Consider the following 19,553-nt stretch of genomic DNA (forward strand, 5'->3'; position numbering starts at 1 on the left):
GTTGCTCATGAAGCAAACAAAGCAAAGTTGCCTACAGAACTTTCAGATTGCATTGCCAAAGGACGAGCTGAGAAAGGTAGCAGGAAAAAGAGCGACTGGAGCTTGCAAGAGTGATTCATTACGACTCAAAGAGCGTACATGAGTTGGAACAAAATACTTTAGATTTTGAAATACTTTACTGGAATTATACATCGTGATGTGACATTTGGTCGATGTGAGGAGCTGTTTCTTGATCCTTTACGATGCCTAGCTGTTCCTTGACCAATGCTACTTGATATACTTCTCATGTTGTGTGCCCAATTCTACTTTTCTTAAGATAAGGATGTTATTGTACCAATCCGTTTGTACTGTTGTGGGATATGAACTTCTCATGTTGTGTGCCCAACAGGCTGCTGAACTTATGAGGAAGGTTTCACTATAGGCTTTTTCTACGTAAAATAAACTTCTAATGATAAAACCAGCATGCAGGCTGTTGATAGAACCGTTATGACGATAGAACGCTGCATGAACGAGGCCAACACCACACGGTGTTCACTTCAGCCAACTGTGGTTCCTGGCGACGCAGCGGTGGTGGTGGTGGCTCTTCTTTTGGTCACCGTACCGCTCCGCATTGCCGTCCGACCATGGTGTATCCGGGAGGGGCAGACTTGGCAACACAGATTATTTGGAGGGCCAATGATCCGCAGCGCCCCGCCCTAGGCCAGGCACCGGCTTCCTGTTGCCACGCCGCCTGTCGTCCTCAATCCGTTTGTGAAAAAGCAACATCTCAAGAAACAGCAACACCTTGGGAAAAGCAGCACGATAGGAAAAAAGTGACAGAACGGTAAAAAAGCAACATTACAAATGTGTGTTACTTTATATTGATGTGTCGCTTTGAAAAGTAGCTGTCCGCATCAGAAACCGCCGAGCTTTTTCGACAGCGCACTTCGTGAGTTCTAGCCCTCCAAGATCTGCGCCTAGGGTTTGGGACGGTGGCGTGGAGCATGGCTGACAGCGGGAAGCCGAGTCCGACAAGGCGGCAACGGAGAGCTAGCCAGGGAGGGAGTCTGGAGGCGTTGCCGCGAGCTTGGACGACGGCGGATTGGTTCCGACGCGGCGGGCCGGCGGCGTGCGCGAGCGAGCCGCTGCGGTGCGCGGCAGCACCCTCCAAAGCTCTGCCGGCGCTGCGGCCTGCGGCATTGCGGCGGCTCGGCACGATCGCCACTTGGTGGCTCGGCCGGCACTGCGGCGGCGCGGCGCACTTCGCCCCTCAGTAGCGTGCAGGCCACCAGGAAGAACTGAAAGGCGCCATTCGCATTACCATTTGCAAATTGCTAGCATCAAGACACCAATCGAAAAGTTGGAAGGTAATTAGCTCGCAGTCTCGCACTACATGACTACGAATTTGCAGTTGGTAGCTTCTAATTCAAGATTGGTAGCCAATTACTGGTAGCATCAACTGGTAGAAATGTTTGCTTGGGGGTTGGTGCAACGGAAAATTATTGGCCTGGTCCGAGCTTGTTTGGGAGTTGGCGCAGGCTTTCACCTTTTACTCCCTAAAAGGTTGGCGCAACAAATTGTTTGGAGCTTGTTTTCTGATTTTTCTTATCTCTTTCATTGCTTACACGAGTCATTTCAGATGTACGATCTCAAAGTGTGGATACTGGATGACTGACAAGGATTCGACAAGTCTATTTCAGATGGAGGCGATGGAGGGCACAAATGTATGGTGGATGAGGAGATCGGTTCTTGATTGTTATTTCAATATGCGATTTGTTAGCGTAGGATTTTGAGCAAGACTGAATATCTTCTTGTTTCATTCTTCTTTTAGCATAGGTTCTCATCAGTTAGTGATGCAAAGTTCCCAGATGTATGCCCTATGGAGCAATCAAATAACACGCTGAAACATTCTTGGCACTCTAGGAAGATCCGAGAATTCGAGAGGTACAATGAAACACTCCGCCTGGAAGTGATGATGGTGGAGCAGAAATTAGAGGTAATTACCGAACTTTAGCAGGAAGTAGCAGCAGGGATCGATGATTTGAAGGTATGTAAATATCATCTCTCTCGTAGGTCATTTGTTATTGCTGAAATCTGCATGGTGATTTTGAGTATGTGATCACTAAACATGGTCAACATGTTATTGCAGAATTCTTCTTTTGCCAACATGTTATTGATGAAAGCAGCAGGTGTCAACATGTTATTGACGAAAGCAGCAGTTGGCCTCGCTACAGTTCATCTGGGTTGAAATGTTGATACTGATGTTGTCAGCTTTCTGTTGTAAACTATGTTCCTGTAAATGCCATGATGTTGTCATGAAAGCAGCAGTTGTCCTCATGTACCCATTTAGTCTGTCTTATTCAAACTAGCTGTGTTTGAATTTAAATTTAAATACCTTACTGATCCTTTTTGGAAAACAAAATGGTACATTTGTAAGAAAATTGGATAGAAAATTGGAAATGTTAGACAGTTTGGCTTTAGAAGTGGATAGAAAGGAAGAAGAACGGAAGCGTAAGAAGATTGGTAAGGGCAAGTCTTTTTTTTTCTGCTGGCAAAGATCAAAAACTGTCCCATCAGTTAGTGCCGGCAAGTGGATGTGTACTCTGCATATTCTGATGTGGCCTCCACAGCCGTCGGTTTGGCTGAGTCCTTTTATTTGGCTGTGTGCTTGTATCCGCCCAACCATTGGTAGGAGTGGTAAAAGGATCTTGATTTTTAGTCTAGATAATCTAAGGGCCGGGCTCTGATCTTATTCAATTTGAGATAAAAATATTAAAAGCCAAGTTGGATTGTGAAGAAAGAATTAGAGCCATGATCCGTTACCACCCCTAGCCATTGGTTGAGCACCAAAGAAATTTCAAAAAGCGCTGAAGATAACAAAGCGAAGTCTGTCCCAGGCTCCCAGCTAAGTATGTTGGGCTGAATTCCTACCACCGGCCCGTGCGTTCTTCCCTATCTCACCAGCACATGTCGTCTTCCCTATCTTCTCTCTGGTCTCCTCCCTCTTCCCTATCTACTTCCCCCCCTCCCCCACCCCCCCCCCGCCACGGTCTCGCCGCCGCCGCCTCTCTCTCTCTCTCCCTCCCCCTCCCTCCATGGGCCCACCTTCCCTATCTGCTTTCCCGATCGTGCGCTACCACGGCCGGTCACCATGGCAGTACAGAGAGTGATTCATCTGGCAGTCACAATGGCAGCCTATCTTTGCTCGCTACCCTGTAGATTGTGGTATGTGTTCTATCTTACCCTGGCAGTATGGAAATTCCATTCATTCTTTCGTGCTCAAAATGTTGCTTAATCCAGCATTGTGCATAACTGCTACAGGATTGTGCCTACCAGCACTCGAGATGAATGCTTCGCCAACCATGGTTCATCTGATAAGTGGATGGAAAATCAATGTAAGATGGGTGAACAAATCCAATCGCTTCAAGAGGAGATAAGTAAACTGAAGCAGAAAATATTTACGCTGAAGTGTGAAGCTGAAGAAATGCATGATGCATTTGTAGAGGCAAAGGATATGCTGAGAATTGTCCGTGTATGTGATCTTTTGCCATTTCCAGATTTTCTTACATATAAATTGTACCTAATGCTGTCTTGTTTTTAGAAATTTCTTACATATTTCAAACCTCCTGCGAATGCTTCTCATTAACTTTTTCTTATCAGAGGGTGATAGAGATGCAGAGATGACTTATTTTTGGGTATGTTATCAGAGGTGCTTCTTTACATTAGTCAAGACATAAAAAAATTTAGTATACAGTTTTGTTGTTCCAGGAATTTTTCAGCTACTTCATCCCTGGAGAGCTTCTACAGTGAATTCATCTTCCTCGAGGAGCGTCTTCACCTGTTAGCTCGAGTGTTTTTCACCATTTGTGCAAGTTGTTACTTTTCATGTTATTTTCAGGTATGTTACCAGAGGTGCTTCTTTACATTAGTCATGACATAAAAAATCAGTTCTAATACAGTTTTGAATTTTTCAGCTACTTCATCCCTCGAGAACTTCTAATTCATCTTCCTCGAGAGAGCGCTCGAGCGTTTTTCACCATTTGTGCAAGTTGTTACTTTTCATGTCTTCTTGTATGTTTCTCTCTATAATAAATGTTTCTCCCAAAGTAATATCTAGCATCAGTGGAAATATTTAGTGCAAAATGTAACAAAGTGACAGATAGTAAAGTAACACATGGAGCGAAAAGTAATATTGTCTCACCGAGCTGACTCTAGGGCTGCGTTCACTCGTCTGGTTTCTCCCTCCCTCTCACTCCTGCATTCACTTGTTTGGTTTCTCCCTCCCTCTCCAGAGTTGCATTGAATTGCCATCTGGTTTCTCCCGTGCATTGAATTGCATTCACTCGTCTGTTTTCTTCTCCCTCCCTCTCCTGCTCTCTACCTGTCTTGCTTTCTCCCTCCCCAGCCCTCTCCCAGTCTTCCTTTCTCCTTGCTCTTGCTCTGTATGTCTGCATTCACTCGCTTGCTCCCTCTCCTTGCTCTCTCCCTGTCCTGATTTCTCCCTCCTTAGTCCTCTCCCAGTCTTACTTTCTCCTTGTGCTCTGTATGTCTGGTTTCTCCTGCATTCACTCACTTGCTCCCTCTCCTGCTCTCTCTCACTGTCTTGCTTTCTCCCTCCCAGCTCTCTCCCTGTCTTACTTTCTCCTTAATCTTGCTCCTTATCACTCATGGATAAGGTAATGATTGTCGTTTTCGATGGACAGCTCAAGGTTAGTAATTTTTACTTCTCTTACAGTAGTTGCATTTGTTTCCATCTCTAATGTTGCTTTCTATTATCTAATATTCTTGTTTCGCCTTGATGTAACTTTATCTAAAAAGGTTTATTGCTGTTGCTATTTCTTGAGAATGTTGCTTTTAATTGTGTTGCTTTTTTCTGAGACTATTTCTTTTACACTCTTTTCTCGTACAATGTTACTTTCTACCATTCTATCACTGTTTTCCTAGCATGTTGCTTTTCCTTCGGTGTTGCTGTTTCTTGAGAACTATTATCTAATATTCGTGTTTCGCCTTGATGTACCTTTATCTAAAAAGGTTTATTGCAAGAACCATGCACAACCTTCCTTGCATCCCAAAATAGTGTTGAAAGATCTTTTAATGAATTTTTACCATTATGTCACTGTTTTCCTAGCGTGTTGCTTTTCCTTAGGTGTTGCTATTTCTTGAGAACTATTATCTAATGTTCCTATTTCGCCTTGATGTACCTTTATCTAAAAAGGTTTATTGCAAGAACCATGCACAACCTTCCTTGCGTCCCAAAATAGTGTTGAAAGATCTTTTAATGAAGCACTATCCAACTAGAGCAGAATCTTCTAATGACGTTGTTGTCGGTCAAAACCTACCAGCGAGCAGCGACAGGCAACACGAGGAGCCGGGAGGCTTCCGAGACGGCTGGTGGGTCCCGGTCCCTCGGTCAACGACCCAGAAGTCCGGCACACGCCCTGGCTTGATGAAATGCTAGGCGTGCCACCTGACCTATACCTGATCAGGGAGGTGAAGAAGTCGTTATCAGTTATTTCCCTGCATGCACAGCCATGTCAAACGTTAGTCCGAGCCGCGATCGGCTCTTAAAATGACTCCCAAGATCGGTTAGAAGAGCCGATGGTGCCTCCGCACTGGGTCGGACCTGTCCTTATACTAGGTCGGACCTCCGGGTAACCCTTAAAATTGGCTGAAAGAAGCTGATTGTGCCCATTTTAGCAGATCGGATCTACTAATATTTGAATGCCCGTACAAATCCGATGGAAAAGATAAAAGCCTGCTCTGTAATCACCAAGCTAATCCAATCTACGACAGTAAAAGTCTTCACCGTGCAACCGGAACATCCTACGCATGGTTAAGCCTAACGAACATGAAAGATAACAAGACGCTAACCTAAAAAGAGGCCTAAAAACCAACTAATAAGCCAATTCCCGGAACAATCCCTCCTTAGATCACCATAAAGCAGCAAACATGCAGCCGGAACATTCAACCTGTTTGAAGGGCCTAATCATACGGATATTAAACCGAATTCTTGTAGTACAAAGAATTACCATAGCAGATTAGATCTACTAGCCGAGAACAGAGCAAGGTGCTGCCCTTGCACCTGGGATCGCGCACAAGGGCAGCTAAACGATTATCTCCTTCAGCCCATGTTGCTCTCGGCCCATCCTCTGGCCCAGTCAAATTATGGCGATAACACATGCCCCCTGGTTTTGGCAATGATAATTCTAAAACCATCACCTCTTCGGCTTCTAAGGCTTGTACACGCACATGCCGCTCCCAATGCCATCGGACGCGACCCCTCGGCTTCCAGGGCCTATACGCGCGCACTACCTCCAAAACCACCGGACACGACTCTTCGACTTCTCCCTCGGAAATCGTCATAGCGCCGCTTCACCTTCCATCTCCGCCCTTATAAACTGACATCGCCGGATTTACTTTTATTCATCTCCTTCCTCCGTGCATTACCCGCACCAACGTATTCTGCATCCTCCGGCGATGGCTTCCTTTTCCTCTGCCTCCTCCGATTTCTCTTCCTCTTCTACTTCTTCCGTAATCTCCATTACCTCTCCTGACTCCGAAACCTCCTGGGAGGCGACACCGGAGTTTGATTTGGTAGCTTCATACGAGGCTCTCGCCCCTCTACATTGGGATGCAGAGGAGTGGGACTTCAACATTTGGTCAGAGGATGATGAGTCCCTGACCGATGATGAGGACCTCCAGATTCCCCTTATTGGGGATCTGGATGAAGGCGACGACGACTCCTGGGATGACGACTTCTTCTTTTCCTTAGAAGAAGACACCAAGAACACTTCAACCGACGACGAATCGGCAGCAGGAGGGTTCCTGCGCGGCGGATCATCAACTTCAGAAGACGACGAGGACGCCAGCGACGATGCCGGTCATAGCAGCGATGACGGCGGCAACAGTAGCAGCAACGGCGGTGGCGGCGATGGCAGCAGCGACGGTGACACCAGCGCGTCTCCCCCATACAAGCGTCGCAAGTCCTTAGGGACTTACTGGTGGTAGTTCGTAGGGTCATCAGCCATTATGTACAAAGCCGGTAGATCGGCTTCTTCTTTTGTAATGATTTCTTGTAGATGAACTCTTTTATTTTTTAATCCAATGTCTGAAAATCCAATCTTCTAAAGTCCGATGGCAGAACATTGGTCCACCTACTTGAATTCTCTGACTCAACCCCAAGCTTTTTAATGAAACAGACATACTCCTGTTGTTACTGTCTCCCCCAAGCCCAAATCAAGTCGAGAAATATGGTTATCAAGAAAACCCGCAAAGAAGTCGAACCTTTTCTTTCCAGATCAAGAAACCCCTGTAGTTTGCCTGGTTTGAGTCGCGCTGTGGAATCCATTCTGCCGACCTTGATAGGACACCTATAATCGACTTCCTTGCTTCTTGTCGAAGCCCGGGACTTACATGTTCCGATTATTGCTTCTAAAGTCGATGGCTTAGCATCGGCTATTCAATCTTTAGCTTCGTGCGCGGACCTGCATCTGTTCTTTTTTTTCTTTATAGGATCGACTTGTTCATCTCGTTCTACCTTACAGCCTGATGTACTGCACCAGCTCTTAAAGTACCCGATCCTGTCGACTTGCAGCCTGATGTATCACAAAGTACCCGATCATGTCAGCCCGATGTATCACATCGGTTTTCCTCACAAATACCCTTATTGTGTTGGCCCATAGCCTGACGCATTACATCAGTTTCATCACTCGTCTTCCCACATGCTCGGGAAATATTTCTTGAGATGTTGGCCATTGATAGCTACCGAAATTTGACTCCATCCAATTATTTAAGCATGTACGCATTCCCTGGTAGAACTTGATCAACTCTATAAGGCCCATGCTAATTTGGAGACTATTTACCATATGTCGCATCCTTAGTCCCCAATGGTAGCACCGCTTCCCATACTAAATCTCCAACTTGGAATTCCTTCGATTTAACCTTCTTATTGTACGCGTGGGCTACCTTGGTCTTATTTTCCTTGATCTTTTCCAGCGACCAAAGCCTGAGTTCCATAATATCTTCCACATTGTCGCTCATCAAAGCGGCATATTCTTCATCAGTCAAATCATTCTGAAACTCTATCTGTCTCGAACCGGCCGTAATTTCCCATGGTAATACGGCCTCCTGCCCATACACCAAATAATATGGTGAGGTTCTTGTTGCCCCGTGGCATGAAACACGATAAGCCTATAAGGCTTCTGATAATACTTTATGCCAACACCGTGGGTATTCATCGATCTTCCTTTTGATCAGCTCGATCCAGCTCTGATTGGATGCTTCGGCTTGTCCGTTTGCTTGAGCGTAGTACGGAGATGACCTGATCAATTTAATCCCCATGTCGGCAGCAAACTTTTTGAATTCATCAGATATAAACACCGACCCTCCATCTGTTGTAATGGTCTGAGGAATCCCGAACCTATGAATAACGTGTTCTTTGACGAAACTGATGACATCCCTCGATGTTACTGACTTCATAGGAACGGCCTCTACCCACTTGCTAAAATAATCTGTGACAGCCAAAATAAACTGATGGCCTTTACTCGATGGAGGATTAATCTTACCGATCATGTCCATGCCCCAGCCTCTTAACGGACAAGGTTTGATGATAGGATTCATTGCTGATGCTGGTACTATTTGTATTTTTCCAAACCTTTGACACGCCTGGCATCCTTTATAACACTTGAAGCAATCTTCCAGCATAGTAGGCCAATAATATTCCGAACATCTAATCAACCACTTTATCTTGTGGGCTGATTAATGAGTACCACACGCACCTTGATGGACTTCATGTAAGAGCCGATTGGATTCAATCAGCCCCAAACAGTTAAGCAATAGCCCTTCCAGAGTCCTGTAGAATAAGTCATCCCCTATCAGGACATACTTCATGGCTTTGTAACGTGTCTTCTTAGGTGCCTCCCGAGCCGGATCCTTCAAGTAATTGAAGATATCGGCTCTCTAATCCCCCTGATCCAGCAGGTTTATTGGGAAATCAGCTCCATCCGCCGTATCCTTATAACCTGAAGCCATCTGGGCAAGATCATTGGCCTCCGAATTTTGTATTCTTGGTATCCAATAGAAATTTATATATCTGAACCGGACCATTAGCTCCTGGCATTGTCTCCACAATGGAAACAACAACTCACTCTCGCATCGGTACTCTTCCGTGAGCTGAGAGATGACCAGTTTCGAATCCCCAAAAACTTCTACTGCTTCTGCTCCAGCCTCAAGAAGTAATTCCATACCTTTGTGCACTGCTTCATACTCGGCTAGATTATTGGTGCAAGGTGTTGGCAATCTGATTGAAAAGGAATATGTCGCCCCCCGAGGCGAAACGAGCAGGATACCTATGCCAGAACCATCTCCACAGATCGACCCATCAAAATACATTGCCCGTGCGCAGATGGAAAGCGCTGCTATGTCTGAGCTGGTCCTTTCTGCAATGAGGTCGGCCAGCGCCTGCCCTTTGACTGCCTTCGCAGGTTGGTACCGGATATCAAACTCTGACAAAGCAAACATCCACTTACCGAGTTGGCCTTTCAACACTGGAGCCGACAACATATGCTTGATAACATCTAATTTGCAGATGACAATCGTCTCGGTGAAAAGCAGGATGTGGCGGAGTTTTGTACAGGTAAAGAATAGACAAAGGCATAATTTCTCATTTTCGGGGTACCTGGTCTCTGCATTTAACATCCTTCTGCTGAGGTAAAAAACAACTCTCTCCTTGCCATCATGCACTTGTATGATGACCGAAGCAATAGAAGTGTCACCTACTGACAGATAAACATGGAATGGCTTACCCTGCTGGGGTGGGACTAACATGGGTGGTTTGGATAAATACTCTTTGATATCTTCAAACGCCTGTTGTTGCTCTGCCCCCAGCAGAAATTGTCGTTGGCTTTAATCTTTACCAACTCTATGAATGGCTCGATTTTTCCTGATTGGAAATAAATCTCCTGACAAAATTGATCTTGCCAATGAGTTGTTGGAGTTCCTTCTTTGTAGTAGGTGGCACCATTGTTCTTACAGCTTCTTGACTTTTTAGGCCGATCTCAATTCCTCGTTCATGAACCAGGAACCCCAGGAACTGACCGGCCGATACACCAAAAGCGCACTTCTTTAGATTCATTCTAAGCGCGAACTCCCTGGTTCGTTCCAAAACTCGCCATAGATCTCCCAAATGCCCCTCAGCCGACGCAGATTTCACTACCACGTCATCAATGTATATTTCCACCAGCTTGCTGATTAAGTCATGAAACATATAATTCATAGCCCATTGGTATGTAGCACCAGCATTTTTCAGCCCAAAAGTCATGACCACATACTCGAATAATCCCACTGCACCTGGTACTCTGAATGCGGTCTTATGGATATCCTCTGGAGCCATAAAAATTTGGTTATAACCAGTGTTGCTATCCATGAAACTTAACTTCTTATGACCAGTAGCTGCATTAATCAACGTCTCCGCAACTGGCATCGGGTACTCATCCTTTGGTGTTGCTCTGTTGAGATCTCTGAAGTCCATGCAGACTCGCCACCAGCCATCTTTCTTCTGTACAAGCACAACACTGGAAATCCATTCAGCATACCTGCATGTCCTGATGAAGCCTGCTTCTAACATTTTTTCGACTTCTTTCTTGACTTCTTCTAGGACTTCGGCCTTCATTTGCCGCGCTCGTTGCTGGAACAGCCAAAATCCTGGCTTAAGAGGGAGCCGATGCTCAACAATGCTTCTATCCAACCTAGGCATCTCTGTGTAATCCCAAGCAAAATAGTCCGCATATTCTTTCAGCAGCGTTATCATCGGCTCTCGCAACTCTGGACTCAACTTCTTGCTGATAAATGTTGGCCGTGGCTTATCCCTAGGACCAATATCGATTTCTTCCAACTCGTCAGCAGATGTAAATCCGTATCCTAGTTTTCCTTCAACTATTAAGTCAACACTACAAATAAACAATGAATATGATGTAAAAGAATTCGGCCGATCGCAGGGACCGGCCAACTTGTTCTTTTCATTAATTTGCGCCACTTTACAATCAACGTATGGCCGGCTGTTCGAGTGGGCCTCTTTGTGATCGTTATAATGATGTAACATGATTGACAAAAGCAATTCACTTCTTATTTTTTAGGGCCGATCGCAGGGATCGGCCTCTCCTGGTACCTTGGTACAATCTAACTTTGGCACCCCATCTACTCCGTAAGGCCAGTGGATAAGTGTAACATTCTAAGGTAATTTCCTTAAATCTTAATGAATTTATTTTGGGCTCAAATAAAATTTCCAGAGTTCTCCCTAATTTATCTCGCATTTAAAGTAATTTTATAACGCAAGTAAATAAAATTTATTATAGGATTAAATTGTTTGTGCATTCATGCTGGAGCATTATTTTTCTTGTGTTGAGTTTATAGGATTTGAATTCAAACTTATTTGGATTCAAATAGATTGTTTGAATGGTTTGAGTGCAAAAGAAGGAAAGGAAAAAGAACAAAAGTAGGCAGCCCAACCCAGCAGCTTTGGCCCAGCCCAGCCTCCCTTTCCCCTCTCTCCCGCATGGGCCACCCGAGGCCCAGCTCTCTCCCCTCTTTCCTCTTTTTCCCCCGCGTGGGCTGCGGCCCGACCCAACTTTTCCCCAGCCCAGCGTCTCTCTCTCTCTCTCTTTTCTCCCGCGGCCCAGCCCGCACCAGCTCCCCCTCACGCACGCGGCAGCCACGTGCGCTCGCTCTCTCCCCGCTCTCCTTTCCTCTCCCGCTGCCAGGCCGGCCCCACCTCTCATCCCTCTCCTCCCGCAACGGCCGCGCCGTCGCAACGGCCGTGAGCTCCGGATCTCCTCCGCCTCAACTGTTCCCCGAGACCCCCGGCCCTGCCCCTCTTATTTCCCTGCGCCATCCCTTGGACCCCCCCTCATTCCAAGCGCGCCGCCCCTAAGCCCTAAACGCGCCGCCGCCTTGCCTCCGCTCGGGGCAGAGCGCCGCCGCCGCGGATCCACCGCTCTGGTGCCTTTCAGCTCCAGCCAAGGGCCGTAATAGCTCCACCTTGCCATCCAGGAGCTTCCCAAGCCCGATAATTGGGTCTTACGCCCCTGCATCGTCACTTCCCGCGAGGGCCCGATCCCCTCCGCCGCGGAAGCTCGTCGCCGGCCACCCTCCACTACGGCACCGGCTACCCCAGGCCCCTGGTGAGCACCACCTGTTCCCCCGCATCTTATGCACTAGATGTCGAAGCCTGGGATCCCTCCTAGCCCCCGGAACGCGCGCACGCCGGAGTTGGTAGCCACCCCGAGCCGCCCTCTCCGTCGACACACCCTAACTGTGCCCAAATTCACCGCCTTGAGTGCATAGATAAGTTTCCCATGCCATGTTCCACCCCTAGGGCTTGATTTCATCCCGAACCGAGCCCGGAGCACCAAGATACGCTACGCGCCGGCGAAGCGCCGCCGCGGGGAGCGCGTCTCCGGCGACCCCCACCGCCACCCGAGCCTCCGGGGCATCCCAGCCGTCTGATCAGTCTCCAACGCGTAGGATTAGATCCCACATACCCCTTCACCGCGAGCCGTCCGATCCGCATCCTGCGCTCGGGATTAGATCTAGATCGTAATAGATCCCAACCGCCAGATCCCAATCCAAGGGCTGAGATTTGCGCGTACCCCTTCGGTTAATGGATCTAATCTCAGCCGCCCGCCTTAGATCTAACGGCCCAGATTAAAGCATACCCTTTCGTCCCGTCGTTTTTGCTAAAGAGCCCCTGTCCTTTAGGGAAATCAACCCGCAGTACTCTTTAGTTCAAAAGTATTTATGTTTTAGTCCTGTTTTACTCGTTTAGACCCCTGAACTTCCTGGAATTTGAACCCGCCGTCCAGCCTGAGGTTTTTAAGCCAGCTAGCCCCTGCGTCTAGGGTTTATTTATGTTTAAGTCCTCAGTTTTTGTGCAGAAGCCCCTGTAAGTCATGTTTTTCTCGCAAATAGGTCCCTGGATCTTGTTTTAAGCGTAGTTTTCGCGTTTTAGCTCAGTTTTAGGTGTTCTTTATATCAACGCGATCGTTGTAGCGCGTAGAATAGTTCTAGGCCAGTTTTATGTGCTGTTCTATTGTATTGGTGTACTGTTTCTTATATTTTGCTATTGTTTGCATGTGTGTGCATGTGTGGCCCATATATTGCTGTTACGATCGTGAATAGACGTCGAGCCACCGGAGCAGTACCAGGAGCAGCCGTCTTCCGAGCAGTTCGAGCAGCAGCCGGGAGAGTACGAGGAAGGCAAGTATAATATGAACCTCCTATCACTTTTTAAATACAATTTCATACTGCATTTTAATACTGTACGCCTATAAGGATTTCCTAGCCACTTTATATCCTATATATATATATATATATCCTTTGGGTTGCATTTTGGTTAGTTGTGCTAGGTTGCTGCGCTATAACACACTTGGTCCTTTTTAATTAATTTGTTAATGGTCTTATGCAACTTAATTCTGGAGCCGACCCTCTGTGCTGTGTGCTTGAGTGGTTTGTGCGTCCTTAAAAGATGTTTTTATTAGAAACAAGGTTTAGGGGGCCAGCATGGTGCTTAGTGCTTGGTTGGCCACTCTCCATAAGGACCGGTTCATAGAGCGACAACCTGGGACAACCGCGCAACCACAAGACTGGAATGGGACGGTCTTGACTTACTAATTAGGTCATTTTGGTTCGGGAGTAACTTACCTGCGTGGGCAAGAGGGGTGGTAAGCTTCAATGGTCCCTGCTCCTCCGGCTTGGTCTGTGCTGTGTGTCTTGTACCCCCGGAGGTGGGCCCCATCGTCGCTGATCCAGAAACCTTAGCGGTTACACCTTACCAACGTGATCCTTTGTAACGGTCTCGTAGTGTGCTTGCTAGCCATCTCACCTAAGGAAGTGTGATGAACAACTAGCGTAGCCCACGACTTGTGGGTAAAGTTGTGCAACCTCTCGAGAGTGTAAAACTGATATATCAGCTGTGCTCACAGTCATGAGCGGCCCAGATCCTCCGTCTGATTAGTGGGGTTATCAACCTTTGATTAGGGAGATTCCCCGGGTGGTTTGGTTTGGGTGGTTCTCAGTAATTCTTAATTAATACTGATTAATTTCTTATGCAATTTGGGTTATGGTAATTCATCCACTTGTAGTAATTAGCTTTAATAAAATTTGCCAAGACTAAAAGCTAATGCAGTTGAGTCAGCCAGCCTAGAGCCTCATAGTTTGTGTTATACTTGTTGAGTACTAGTTTGTACTCACACTTGCCTCTCCACTTTTCTGTTCCATCTCGGATATCTTCGACCGCTGCTCAGTGCCCGGCAACGTGGAGGACTACGTCAGCGGCTTCGACGACTTCTAGGCATTTGTCTCCCAGTCAACGTCCCTGTGGCGCCCAGCTCTTCATGTATTCATTTTACGCTTCCGCATTCCTTGAACTGATTCTTGATTCAGTTATAATAAAGATATTCATTTTATAATTTATACGCTTTTATTCGTGACATGTGTTGTGATATCTTGACAATCTGTTGTATATATGCGTGACTTGATCCTGGCGCATATATGATTGCTCGATTTATGTTCTTATAAATCGATTTATGTTTTTATAATTTATACGCTTTTATGTTCTTGATAATCTAACTTTGGCACCCCATCTACTCCATAAGACCAGTGGATAAGACCAGCCTCACCCCGTTTTTTGTAGCTTCCACGCGGTCGCAGCCCTCCAAGCTAATCCCTGAGATAGGCTCCTGGTCTTCCGCGTCCTAGACACTCATGGCGGCATATGAAACTTCAACGGAATCGTCCGCATGGACCACTTCTACTTCATCTCCATCCCATTGAATCAGACACTAGTGTATTGTGGAAGGGATACAGCAATTGGCATGGATCCAATCTCTCCCAAGCAGGACGGTGTACGAGCCCTTGCTGTTGATAATAAAAAACAAAGTAGGGATGGTCTTGCCTCCTACCGTCAAATCCACACTGAGGACTCCTTGCGCCTCCGAAGTTTGTCTGTTAAAGTCACTTAACATGATGTTGGTTTTGATCAGATCCCCAACAGAATGCCCCAATCAGCGCAGCACTGAGTACGACATTATGTTAACTGTCGCTCCTATGTCGACTAACATCCTACTGACAGGCTGGCCGTTTATGTAACCCTTGAGGTATAAAGCCTTCAGGTGCCTGTAATTCCTCTCTCAGGCCTTCTCAAATATGGCTGGCCGTGGCCCCAAGTCAAGCTGAGCTACTGGCACCTCCTCATGGCCTGGTGCATGAAACTCTGCAGGAAGAACAAACACCATGTGTGCATCAGCCGATGTCTTTACATTGGCTTTCGACTTCTTGGGGAGACACACCTTCTTAGAAGAACTCGTCTCTGCTTTTTGAGGGCGGTGAACTTTCTCCGCCAAATCCGGTTGCGCCTTCCTCAGTGTTTCCAAATATCGGGCCTCGGCTTCTTCCAGGCTGCGCAACTGCTGCACCCTCCGCTTCTGGGACCGGTTAAGCCCGTCAGGGCACCAGCGTGGTCGGTGATATTTGTCTTCCTCATCTTCTGAGTTCCCCCTCATGCGTGATGACTCGGCTTGTCCATGGCGGGGCTCCACTGGTCCTAAACGCTGAAAGACTGAGGCACTTCTGTCATCTTGTTTCTGACACTTGCACTCTGGGCAATCCTCAAGAGTGGGTAATCGTTTCATATCAGAATCCCAACAGTACTTGAAGAACGGGCAATGCCAATGATCTTGCGTATCCTCTTGCTTCCTGAGGCGTTTCCTGGTGCGCCGCTCATACTCTTCTTCTTCAGTCTTGCGTTGGAGATGCTGTTGATATTGATACTCGTACTTTCTCAGAAGATGAGAGGAAACTGGTCGTTGATTCCTGACATGCCTCACTTGCTCTTCGGTGATATAGTTCTTTTCTTCTTTTTGAGGCCGATCGCGGGAATCGGCCTCCTGCTTCCTTGCATACTGACATGATGTGTGTCCCGCCATGTTAATATCGAACGTAAAATCCAGCTGACGACGTGTTGACCGGTCGCACCCTTCCACCATGTTTACATTCGGGAATGGTTGAGTATCAACCTTCATGGCGTACTGCCCCAAGATTAATCGGCCTTGGTCAATAGCCGATTGTATATGTCGCCGGAGTTTCTTGCAGTCACAGTACTGTGAGTGAAAGAGTTATGCCACTTGCAATACGATCTCCCCTGGAGCTCCTGAGCTGTTGGGATCTTGCAGCCTTCAGGGAACTTCAACTGCTTCTCTTTCAAGAGCAAGTCAAATATTTGTTCGACCTTGCTCACATCAAAATCAAATCCTTTTGAAGGTCCTTGTTATTTCACCCACTTGCAAGACACGGGTTTTGCCCCCCGTGCCCACTCTGCAAGTGCTATCTCTTGGTCGTCTCCAAAATCTTCGGAGTCTACAGCGTCAACCATTACTACTTGACATTTGAACTTGTCTTGGTATAATTCTGGGTGGCATTGCTCGTATACCATCATTTTCTGCACCAGATGTGCTAAAGAGTTGAACTCCAGCTGGAAAACTAGATCTCTGATTGGTTTTACCAATCCCAAAGATGCCAATTCAACTGCCTCTTTTTCTGAAATCCGAGTCGAGTAGCACCGGTTCTTAACTTCTCTGAAATGCTGGATGTATTCCGCCACCGTTTCTCCCCGCTTCTGGCGGACCTGTGCCAAATTGGCAATCCCCGCCTCTGCAGCTTCTGAATGATATTATATATGGAATTGTTCCTCTAGCTGCTTCCAGGTGCGGATGGAATCAGGACCCAATGATGTGTCCTCTGTGCTTCTGGTCCCAGCTGGCCCTGTGAGAGACTGCGAGAAAAACCTCAGTCGCAATAGATCCGACACCGGGATCATCCCTAGCTGCGCCAGATATCGGCTCACGTGCTCTATGGAGCTGGATCCTTCCGCTTCACTGAACTTGGTGAACTCAGGCAGCCGATACTTGGGCGGTAGGGGAATCAAGTCGTACTCGCTTGGATACGGCTTGGTGTAGCCGATCGCTCACCTTCTCGGAAGAATGCCAAATTGATCTTTCAAAATGGCACTAATCTGATCCACTGTATGTCCTCCTGGGGCCGAGTGTGTACCTTCGTGACTCGGCTCTGTTGCGTAAGTAGCCAGCCATGCTTGTTTGTCGGCATCGACTACAGATGTTCCCCCGGTTGTTCTCTGCGTGAGTTGCGCCGGGTTACCGCCATCCGGTATGTATGCACAAACATACCCATACGGTATCTCCTTGGGGGGTTCACTGAAGAATTGGTGATCAGCAGGGTCACCTCCTACCTTGTACATGACATATGCTGGAGAACTATGTTGCTCTAGAGCTGCAAATGCGTAAGGTACTGGTGGCCTGGTTTGAGAAGGCAACTCCCCTTTGTGACTCCCCAAAGCAGGTCCTGTCGAAGAGTACTGGTATTTCATAATCTCTTGCACTACACGCACCGCGACGCGCTCAAGGGTGTTTACCAAACTCTCAGAATGTCGATGTAACGAATGAGCCACCATGTAGTTGACTTCCTAGTGGAGAGCTCGCGTGCGTTCTTCTGTAGGAGTAGACAGATCCACCTCGTCGAGCGCACCTTCAGATGAAAATCCCTTCCATCTGATGCCATGGTGGCGGGTCCTTTCGAATGAGCCGATGAGATCGGCTTCAAAGAGAGCCTTTATATCATTATACTTCTGCTCGTGCTCATCAGACAGCTCTTCATAAGTAATTGGGTTCTCGTTCGACATCTTGACAGCGGAAGTCGATGTAGCCGAAGAAGATGATGCAGTCAATTATAGTTGATGTAGTCGAAGGAAGTAGTCGAGATAGTCGATGAAGTAGTCGAAAAGGTCCCACTGAGCGTGCCAGAATGTATTGTCGGTCAAAACCCACCGGCGAGCAGCGACAGGCAACACGATCCGGGAGGCTTCCGAGACGGCTGGTGGGTCCCGGTGCCTTGGTCAACGGCCCAGAAGTCCAGCACACGCCCTGGCTTGATGAAATGCTAGGCGTGCCACCTGACCTATACCTGATCAGGGAGGCGAAGAAGTCGTTATCAGTTATTTCCCTGCATGCACAGCCATGTCAAACGTTAGTCCGAGCCGCGATCGGCTCTTAAAATGACTCCCAAGATCGGTTAGAAGAGCCGATGGTGCCTCCGCACTGGGTCGTACCTATCCTTATACTAGGTCGGACCTCCGGGTAACCCTTAAAATCGGCTGAAAGAAGCCGATTGTGCCCATTTTAACAGATCGGATCTACTAATATTCGAATGCCCGTACAAATCTGTAATCACCAAGCTAATCCAATCTATGACAGTAAAAGTCTTCACCGTGCAACCGGAACGTCCTACGCGTGGTTAAGCCTAACAAACATGAAAGATAACAAGATGCTAACCTAAAAAGAGGCCTAAAAACCAACTAATAAGCCAATTCTCGGAACAATCCCTCCTTAGGTTACCATAAAGCACCAAACATGCAGCCGAAATATTCAACCCGTTTGAAGGGCCTAATCATACGGATTTTAAACCGAATTCTTGTAGTACAAAGAATTACCATAGCAGATTAGATCTACTAGCCGAGAACAGAGCAAGGTGCTGCCCTTGCACCTGGGATCGCGTGCAAGGGCAGCTAAACGATTACGAACAGCAAGCGGAGCATAGATATACTATCAAGATCGGGGCATCATAATCGTTTAAGATAACTAGTGTTACTCGCCATCAACAACGCTTCAGCACGAGAAACACAAAGATAAGCAGATAGACACGACGCTGCCCCAACCATGCGGAGCATGATCGGGGCAGCATGTCGAGTACCTGGAGAAACCCTTGGGGAAGGGGTGGCGATGCGCCAAGAGTTCATTGTGAATGTTAGATGATTGATTATTGAATCTCATGATACATATTTATAGTCCGGAGACTTGATCTTTTTAATTAATCCTAGCTGATTACGATACAATCTCTAACTTACCATATCTAAACTATCCTTACTTAGACACACGGCCATCCCGGCCCTTAATACACTCGCACAGAAGCCGATTCGCAAACCGTCACGATTATCTCCTTCAGCCCATGTTGCTCTCGGTCCATCCTCTGGCCAGTCAAATTATGACGATAACAGACGTATATGCCACCAGGTTTCTCCATTATCATCCAACAACATGGGAAATAATATTAAACGAGTTTTGGGTGAGTGTAAATCCCTTAGAATTAAATATTAACTATGGTTGGTTAGTTGACTAATTCTCATTGTTTTTTTGACTTCAGGAGAATTCTATATGTTTGAATGAGGATAAAGTAAGTATTGTCTTAACCTTATCGTCATGGGTTTTGGGTATCCTGATTGCAACAATAGAGAACACTCATTGCATATGTCCCCAAAAAGTATACCGTGACCACATGCTTAGGGTACCAACCCTTAAAGAGGCAAGGCCTATACATGACGTCACTGAAGAAGAATATCTTAGGGTAAACTATTGCTGAAGAAGAATTCATGATGTCACTTAGAATAAATGTTTTGTTTATGCAGCATGCTCTAACAATTTAGCAAATTATCTATGCAGCATGTCCCTGAATGG

General features: G+C 46.8%; 1 long non-coding RNA gene across 1 annotated transcript; it reads left to right on the forward strand.

Annotated features, from left to right (window-relative positions):
* Positions 1-1,334: 1,334 nt before the first annotated feature.
* On the forward strand, positions 1,335-2,241 carry LOC112883893. Its single transcript, XR_003226989.1, has 4 exons — positions 1,335-1,542; positions 1,619-1,703; positions 1,811-2,026; positions 2,129-2,241. It is a non-coding gene; the product is annotated as an uncharacterized LOC112883893 (long non-coding RNA).
* Positions 2,242-19,553: the final 17,312 nt, after the last annotated feature.

Source organism: Panicum hallii, chromosome 3, assembly GCF_002211085.1.
Source record: "Panicum hallii strain FIL2 chromosome 3, PHallii_v3.1, whole genome shotgun sequence".
In the NCBI taxonomy this organism is placed as follows: Eukaryota; Viridiplantae; Streptophyta; class Magnoliopsida; order Poales; family Poaceae; genus Panicum; species Panicum hallii.